Genomic DNA, 9,991 nt, shown 5'->3' on the forward strand with positions numbered 1-9,991 from the left:
TTATGGAATCCCCGCTTTGCCCTGGGACCCAGTGAGACCTTGAGCACCCTCCCAGAGTGGAGTCTATCTCTCATTCCTGTGGAGGTACTATGCTCAAACTCCACTGACCTTTAACTCCAAATGTTCTGGAGCTCGTCTTCCCCATGCCAGACCCCCAGGCTGGGGAGCCTGATGGGGAGATCAGAACTCTCACTCCTATAGGAGATTATCGTGATAAAAATATTTTCCAGCTTGTGGATCACCCCACCTGGCAGGCATGAGATTCTATTCCTACCTTTTCATGGTTTCTTTTGGATTATCTTTACTGGTAGGTCTCAGTCTTTTTTCTTACAGTTCACCAGTTGGTTGTAATTTGGTGTTTTCCTGATAGGTGAGTCCAGTCCTTCTACTCTACCATCTTGTCTCTTCCCAGGAATTGTTTTATTTTGTTAGCTTCCTGTAGATGGACTCAAAGCATAGTTTGTGAGTTTCTATAAATGGGATCATAGCATGTCTTGGGTGTCTTGCGTCTTTCCCTCAGTGTACCAGTGGCAGTTTGGGTTTTCCATGTTCTGGCCATTATCAACAGAGCTTACTTTGAACATTTGTGATAGATTATGGTGCACAGAAATTTCCCCACCCTGGGTTTAAAATGGCGCCCCTGTGGCGTATGAAGTTTCCAGGCTGAGGATCAAACTCACCCCTGCAGAGATATCACTGATCCTGTTTTGCCACAGTGGGAACTCTTGGGTTTTAAACGCTTAATTTCACCAGATACAATGGTTTCACAGTCATAAAATCTGAATACAGCCACAACCTTTAGCACTTTCTATTGAAAACACTGCTCCCTGCTCAGAACTGTTGTCTCTCAAATGCAGGCTCCATCCATGCAAGGTGTCGTCCTGGCCTCTTCCCCACTGCCCCCAGTCAGTCCCCTGCTGATGCTACACTATCCTTTCTCTAGTAAAGAGTTTTATGATCCACTGTGGTAATGGGTAGAAAAATCTTACCTTCCCTTTCTCCAAGTGTTGTAGCTATTAGTGGATCTTTGACATTGCCATAAACATTGTTTAAACCTAGTGCTATACCAGTGTAAAGCCAGTTGGGATTGCATTGATTCAGTAATTTAGAGCAGGAGTTCCCACTGTAGCACAGAATCTGGCTTGCAGAGGTGCAGGTCCCTGGCCTGGGAACTTCCATATGCCATGAGTGCAGCCATAAAGAAAAATTTAGAGCAGTGTTAACACATACAGCATTAGGGATCCTTTTGAAATCCTATTTTAAATAAGGGTTATGTAGTAGTAAATGTCCCCATTGCCTTGGGTTTCTGACATACCTGAGCAATGCAGACCCTTTGTGCAAGGCAAAGATGAGATGACCAATATTAGAATTTTACTCTGAAACAGATATTCTAAGCACGGGGGGGTAGGGCAGTGAATGGAGACAAAGCCTGTGACCTTGTGGCAGTTAGATTTCAGTCAAGGAGGCAGTAACTAAGTACACCACTTACTGTACGATTAAAGGTGAGGATATAGATTGAAGGTTTGTTTAAAAGGATCAGCACAGACATCTGTCCCAGCTCCTTACCCTGCTGTACCCTCACTGAAAGGCAGTGTCTCAAGGAGCATTCTCCCCACCCCACATGTGGCTCACACAGTTCACACGTGCAGAGCACTCAACATTGCCAGAGGTGTCGGACACCACCATCATGTCCTCACTGGAAGGCTTGCAGCCACTGGCTTTCCACCCAGTACTCTGTGCCAACACAAGGGGTGTCTTCTGTTTGTCATTTTCAAGAGAGTTAACAACTCTGAGTGTGGGAAAGTAGCCCTCCATCCAGACCATGGTGGCCACACGAAATTCTGTACAGGGGCCTCTCAAGATTTCAAGGCTGGAGGAATGACAGGGCTGGCTTGACATTTGCTTCAAAAATTTTTTTTTGTGTTAGAGTTTATCATTTTATATAGAAATGTGTTGTAAACTGCTTTTAAAGACAATCTAGTGGTTAACACAATTGGAAGATTAAAAAGACTCGGGTTGGTGAACTAGAAAAATGAAATAACAAGAGAAGATACACAGAGTAAAATGATTTGATACAGCTAGTTGGAGTTTCAGAGGAAGAAAAAATAAGGAAAGTCGGTATTGAAAAGTCTGGAATTTTTCTGTACTCATGAATCCACAAATTCAGGGATTCCAGTGTGTACCAAGTAGGATCCATTTATTTTTTAAAGAAAAACCTATCCTTTGTTGAGTCATGGAAACAACCAAACATAAAATGTTGTCGAAATTAACCAAATAGAAGAATGACCCCTGACTTCCCCATCTACAGTGACAGCTGAAGACAACAGAATGAGAAGGACATATTAACCCAACTCTTATCCAAGAATTAGGACACCGTATTTCTCCAGAAAACAAAGTTTAAGAAAAGTGATACCATGAAACTGGAAGAGTGCTGATATTTTACCAATGTCCCTTATCTCTTCTGTAGTAACAGGTGCCCTCATTTCTAGCTGGCTAGGCTAAGACGCTTTTGCCTGCCATTACATGGTAGTAAGATGTTTGGAGGCCGCCTTTTTTTTTCCTTGTTTTGTCTTTTTCTAGGGCTGCAGTGGTCTATGGAAATTCCCAGGCTAGGGGTCTAATCAGAGCTGTAGCCGCCAGCCTACTCCAGGGCCACACAGCAATGTGGGATCTGAGCTGTGTCTGCAACCTACATCACAGCTCACGGCAACACTGGATCCTTAACCCACTGAGTGAGGCCAGGGATCGAACCTGCAACCTCATGGTTCCTAGTTGGATTTGCTAACCACTGAGCCACGACGGGGACTCCTTTCTTTATTAGGGTAGACCTATAATCTGACCAGATCTGTGGCATTAGGACATGGTCAGGAAAATCCTGAACGGTGGATCATGTTGACAATTGACAAATACAAAGCATGGGGCAAGTTTGACTGCTTTAGACAAAATCCTGTAAGAAATAAGAACTCTAAACCTAGGCAGCTTGTAAGCAGAAATGGAAGATGCAGATTTCTGCTAGTATAGGCATGTGCTGTCTGGCCTTCAGTATATTTGGCCAAACACATGTGTGACCTTGTCAAGCAGTTAAGAGCTAAGAATCTGAAGGGGCCGACCGACGGAGAGAACACATGGAGAGCCAGCACAGATTAGGTAGGATTAAAGAAGGTGTTTTTCACTACAAACCTAACAGAAAAGTCTGGAGTACCTGCTGTGGCATGATGGGATCAGCAGCATTGCTGCAGCTCCAGGATGCAGGTTCAGTCCCTGGCCTGGTGCAGGGGGATAAAGTATCTGAGGTTGCAGCTGTGGCTTGAATCTGATCCTAGGCCTGGAACTGCATATGCTTCAGGGTTCCCCCCCCCCCCAAAAAAAGGAAAAAATCTTGCAAAATCAGATTATGGTAGGAGGGCTTTGGAACAGGAACTCCTACTGGCTGGTGGGAACATAAGTTGCTATAGTTTAGCATTATTTAGTAATATAAGCATATGTAACATCCTCTTGGGTATGCACCAAAGAAACCTCTGCATTATTTGCATTAGGGTATGTGGACAGGAATTCTAATCAAACCTGGAAAGAGCTCTGGGTCCATCTAGAGCACAGGTCATAAGCTGCTTGCTGTATGTCTATCACAAAGCCCCATGCCATGGTGAAAATGAACAAAGCATAGCCAAATGCAGTGACATGTAGAAAGCTAACAAGCATAAGTTTGGGCAAAAATGTTAACAAATTATTCCTATTATGAGATTCCACTTGTAAAAAGTTCAAGGACAGGCAAAGTTATGCTAGATGCTTTAGAGATGTAGTCCTTGGTGTGAAACATGGAAATCAATAGAATGTCTAAATCATGGGGTAAAAGCCAAGTAGAATAAGAAAATTCAACAAAATACAAAGCATGGGGCATGTTGAAGTGTCTGAATGTCTCTATGAGAGAGGTGAGAATCTAAGAATGTCTGAATTCCCTGGTAGCTCTGAGGGTTAAGGATCTAGTGTTAGCACTCTGGCTCAAGTTGTAGCTGTCAAAGGGGTTTGATACCTGACTTAGGAACTTGTGCATGGCATGGGCACAGCAAAGGGAAAAAAAAAAAAAAAATTTCATCCACATGCTCATTGTGTAATGTGACCTTTCTACTAGCCCATGGCTGGAAGAAGTCTACGTCCTCTCCCTTCTAACCTGAGTGGAACTGTGTGACTCTCAAACTAAGAAGGCCCAGTGGAAGTGATGCTATGTAATTTCCAAGCATAGAACATGAAAGTACCACTCCCTTCTGTATCTCTTGGGACACTGGTTCTGAGAACTCAGCCATCAATCAGTAAGGAAGTCCAAACAGCTTAAGAGAATCCTGCTTAGAAAAGCAGCAAGGCCTTTTACCCCAGGCCCTGGACCAGTAGAACTGCCAGCTAACAGACAGTGTTAACTCGATGGCCCTGTAGATGATCTATACTGAAGGTTAATTATCCATTGTCAATTAGAACCATCTCAACTGATGCCATGTGGAGCAGATGAAAGCCATTCCTGTCAGACTTTCTCAAAAACTGCATGTTTGTGAGCAAAAGGAATGATTGTTGTAGTTTTAAGCAACTTAGCTTTAGGAAAGCTTGTTCCTCAAAAACAGATACAATAGGAAAATTCTAGAAGCATTTTCACTAAAGTCAGAAACAAGACATGGACACCCACTATTAACACTGTATCATAGCAGTGAACTTAGTAGGCAATAAAATTGTGCAAGAATAACTATATACACAATCTATACAACTGACGTTTCTTTATAGAATTTACCAGAAGCATTTCTCTACAATATTATAGCTTTTGTATCTATTATATACATTAACTAGATAATAAAATATTAAGTGGCTATCACATACTTTATATACCTATTTTCCTATTTTTAATGTTTTCTAAATTTCTAGTTGTATAGACATAGCTATCATGAATATCCCATGGTTAACTGGATCAAATAACAGGAATATTTTAGGGATCTAAAGTAAAAGCATTAAGTATTCTGGGATTACATTTATAGTATCACCGAAAGGGACTAAAGGTTTCAATTTATCATTACCCACAGTAATTATTAATCTGTATTAATGCGATTAATGAAAAATTTCATTTCAATGCTGTTTTCTTTGCATTTCAGTTAGGTAGTGAGCAGCTGCTGATGTTCTTTGATTTGAACATACAGAAAGCCACAAAGCTTGATGCTTCCAAAAGCATTCCTCCACATGTGGGGAGGCGAGTCTAGGTGGCCTTAAGGTCCCTCTGCCAGCAAGTCTATGCATAAGCTTACCAAATAAAAAAGCCACTGCCCAAGGTATATACAAAGTTATGAAAGGGAAAAATCTACAACCTAGATAGCCTGTCCAGCAAGATTATCACTTAAAATAGAAATTTCTCAGACAAGCAAAAACTTAAAGAATACAGCAATATGAAACCTATCCTAAAAGTAATTTTTTCTTTTTTCGCTTCTTCTTTATGGTTGTACCCATAGCATGTGGAAGTTCCCAGACTAGGTTTTGAATTGGAGCTGTAGCCACTGGCCTATGCCACAGCCACAGCAATGCCAGATCCAAGCTGCGTCTGCAACCTACACCACAGCTTGTGGCAATGCCAGATTGGGCCAGGGATTGAATCTGCAATCTCACAGTTACTAGTCAGATTTGTTTCTGCTGAGCCACTATGGGAACTCCTCTAAAAGTGATACTGAAAGTTCTCTTCTAAATATAAAATAAATAAGATATAGGATGGATAATATCTAAATTGGAAAGTAATAACATAAATTAGCCAGTATACAGATCAAAAAGAAAAACCTATTTGTGAAAACAGTGATAAACACAAGTAACACAAGGATGAATATGAAGATTTTTAAAAAAGGACATCAAAATCAGAATGGGGAAGGAAAGTAAGAAAATGTAGACACTTTGAAATGTGTTTGAGCCTATATGACTATCAATCTGAAGCAGGCAGATAAAAGGTAAACATACCTGAAAAAATAGAGCAACCTCAAATCAAAAATAAACAATAGAGTCACAGAAACCAAAAAGAAGATAAAAGCAGAAAATGAAATCATCAAACCACAAAAAAAAAAAAAACCAATCAACTGGAAAACAAGGTTTAAAATGATGAAAAACACATATATAGCAATAGTTACCTTAAATGTCAATGGAATGAATGCTCCAGTCAAAAGACATAGAGGAGTTCCTACTGTGGTGCAGTGGGTTAAGAAACTGACTGCAGTGGCTCAGGTCAACGGGAGGCATGGGTTTGATTCCCCAGCCTGGCGCAGTGGTTTAAAGGATCCAGCATTGCCACAGCTGTGGCATAGGTTGCAGCTGTGGCTCAGGTTCAATCCCTGGCCCAGGAACTTCCATATCCCACAGGTGAGCACCACCCCCCAAAAAAAGAGTGGAGGACTGGATTAAAAAAAAAAAAAAAAACCCTACAATATGCTGCCTACAAGAGACCCACATTAGGGCAAAGGACACAAATAGATTGAAAGTGAAGGCATGGTAAAAGATGTTTCTTGCAAACAGAAATGACAAGAAAGTGGGAACTGCAATATTCATATCAAACAAGATAGACTAAAAGGCCATTAAGAGAAGACACTATTTAATGATAAAAGGATCAGTTGAAGAGGAGACTATCATACTCCTCAACATATATGGACCTAATATAGGAACATCCAAATACATAAATCCTAACAGACATAAAGGGAGAAATTGGAATAAAATAGCATTAGGATACTTCAACACCCCACTCACAGCAATGGACAGATCTTTTGACAGAAAATCAATAAGGCAACAAATTCTAAATGATACAATAGAACAGTTAGACTTATTTGATACTTTCAGCACATTACATCCAAAAAAAAAAAAGAATATACATTCTTTTCACCTGCACGTGGAACATTCTCTAGGACTGACCACATACTAGGGCATAAAACTAAACTTTTTTGGTCTTTACAGAGCTGCACCCGAGGCATATGGATGTTCCCAGACTAGGAGTCAAATCAGAGCTGTAGCTGCTAGCCTACGCCACAGCAACGCCAGATCCGAGCTGTGTTTGTAACTTATACCACAGTTCGCTGTAATGCCAGATCCCTAACCCTCTGAGCAAGGCCAGGGATCGAGCCCAAATCCTCATGGATACTAGTCATATTCGTTACTGCTGAGCCACAATGGGAACTTCAAATTTTTTAGAGTATAGAAATTATTTCAAGCATCCTATCTGACCATAACTGCATGAAACTACAAACCAACCAAAGGAAAAAGAAATGAAAACAACAACAACAACAACAACAAAAAACAGCTACATGGAGACTAAACAATGTGCTACTAAAATACCAATGGTTCAGAGTTTCTGTTGTGGCTCAGTGGTTAACAAACCCGACTAGTATCCATGAGGATGCAGGTTTAATCCCTGGCCTCGCTCAGCGGATTAAGGATCCAGCATTGCCCTGAGCTGTGGTGTAGGTTGCAGATGCAGCTTGGATCCCGAGTTGCTGTGGCTATGGCGTGGACCAGCAGTTACAGCTCCGATTTGACCCCTAGCCTGAGAACCTCCATATGCTGTGGCCGTGGCCCTAAAAAGACAAGGAGAAAAAAACAAAACTAATGGTTCAATGAGGGAATAAAAAAGGAAATTAAATACCTCAAGACAAACGACAATGAAAACACAATATAAAATTTGTGCTGTGGGGAGTTTTCTTGCGATACAGGGAATTAAGGACCCAGAGTTCTCACTGCAGTGGCTTGTGTTTCTGCTGTGCCACAGTTTCCATCACTAGTCCAGGAACTTTCACATGCCTAGGGTATGGCAAAAAAAGGGTGGGGGGGAACCTATGGGATACCACAAAAGCAGTTCTTGGAAGGTCACAGTGATACAGGCCTTCCCCTGAAAAACAAGAAAAATCTCAAATAAAACTACCACCTAAAAGAATTAGCAAAAGAGCAACAAGAAAAAAAACCCCCCTAAAGTCAGCAATAGGAAATAATAAGGAACAGAGAGAAAATAAAAGAGATTTTTTAAAATAGTAAAAAAAATAAAAATAAAAAAAATAAAACCAAAGCAGGTTCTTTTAAAGGGTAAACAAAATTGACAAACCTCTGGCCAGGCTCACCAAGAAGAAAAGAGAGAAAACCCAAATAAATTAAAAAGTGAAAGAAGGAGAAACCCTAACTGATACTGCCAAAATACAAAAAGCATAAAAGAATACTATGAGCAATTAGATGCCAACAGATTTGACAACCTAGAAGAAATGGACAACTTTTAGAAACATAGCCCACCAAAACAGAATCAGAAGAAATAATTTGAAGAGATCGATCACTAGAAGTGAAAAAGAATATGTAATAATAATAATAAAAACTCCCTAGACACCTAACTCCAGGACCAGATGGCTTCAGAAGTGAATTCTACCAAACATACAAAGAACTTATACCTGTCCTTCTCAAACTCTTCCAAAGGATTGAAGAAAACACTCCTAAAGACATTCTATGAAGCCACCCCCCACCCAATACCAAAGCTACGCAAAGATACCAAAGAGAAAATTACAGGCCAATGCTTTGATGAATATGGATGCAAACATTCTCAACAAAATTTTATCCAATCGAATCCTACAACACACAAAAAAGGTCTTATACCACGACCAACTGGGATTCATCCCAAGTTCACAAGAATGGTTCAGCATATGCAAATTAATCGTCATATACCACATTAACAAAAGAAAGGTAAAAAAACCCACATGGTTATCTCAAAAGATGCAGAAAAATTATTTGACAAAGTGCAAAATCCATTCATGATAAAAATTCTTACCTAAGTGGGTATAGAGGGAACATATGTCAACATTGTAAAAGCCATTTATGACAAAACCACAGCCAATATAATACCCAATAGAGAAAAGCTAAAAGCCTTCCCATGAAACTCTGGAAAAAGACAAGAATGCCCACTCTCACCACTTTTATTCAGCATAGTATTGGAAGTCCTAGCAATCAGCCAAACAAAAAGAAATAAAAGATATCCAGGAGTTCCCATTGTGGCGCAGTGGTTAACGAATCCAACTAGGAACCATGAGGTTGCCGGTTCGATCCCTGGCCTTACTCAGTGGGTTAAGGATCCAGCGTTGCCGTGAGCTGTGGTGTAGGTTGCAAACACGGCTCGGATCCTGCGTTGCTGTGACTCTGGCGTAGGCCAGTGGCTACAGCTCCAATTAGACCCCTAGCCTGGGAACCTCCATATGCCACAGAAGCAGCCCTAGAAAAGGCAAAAAAAAAAAAAAAGGTATCCAAATTGGAAGGGAAGAGGTAAAACTGTCACTATATGCAGATGACATGATACTATATATAGAAAACCCTAAGGCCTCCACACAAAAACTGTTTGAAATGATTGATGAATTCAGCAAAGTAGCAGGATACAAGATTAACATTCAGAAATTGGTTGCGTTTTTGTATACCAACAATGAAATATCAGGAAGGGAATGTAAAAAAAAAAAAAAAACTTTTGAAATCACCCTCCCCCCACAAAATACCTAGGAATGAACCTAACCAAGCAGGTGAAAAACTTCTATGATGAGAACTATTAAACCTTAATAAAGGAAATTAAAGGAGATTCAAAGAAATGGAAAGATATCCCATGCTTTTGGATTGGAAGAATTAGTATTCTTAAAGTGGCAATACTACCCAAAGCAATCTACTGATTTAATGCAATCCCTCTCAAATTACCCATGACATTTTTCACAGAACTAGAATAATCCAAAAATGTAGATGGAACCATAAATACCCAGTAATGTCCAAGTAATCCTGAGGGATAAAACAAAAAACTACCACAACAAAGAAGGGGCATAACTCACCCAGACTTCAGATAATACTACAAAGCTACAGTAATCAAAACTGTATAGTTTTGGCACAAAAATAGACATATGGATCAATGGAACTGAATAGAGAGCCCATAAATAAACCCTAGAGTCAATCTTCAACAGAGGAGGAAAGAGTATAAAATGGGGGAAAA

This window comes from Phacochoerus africanus, chromosome 1, assembly GCF_016906955.1.
Source record: "Phacochoerus africanus isolate WHEZ1 chromosome 1, ROS_Pafr_v1, whole genome shotgun sequence".
NCBI lineage: Eukaryota > Metazoa > Chordata > Mammalia > Artiodactyla > Suidae > Phacochoerus > Phacochoerus africanus.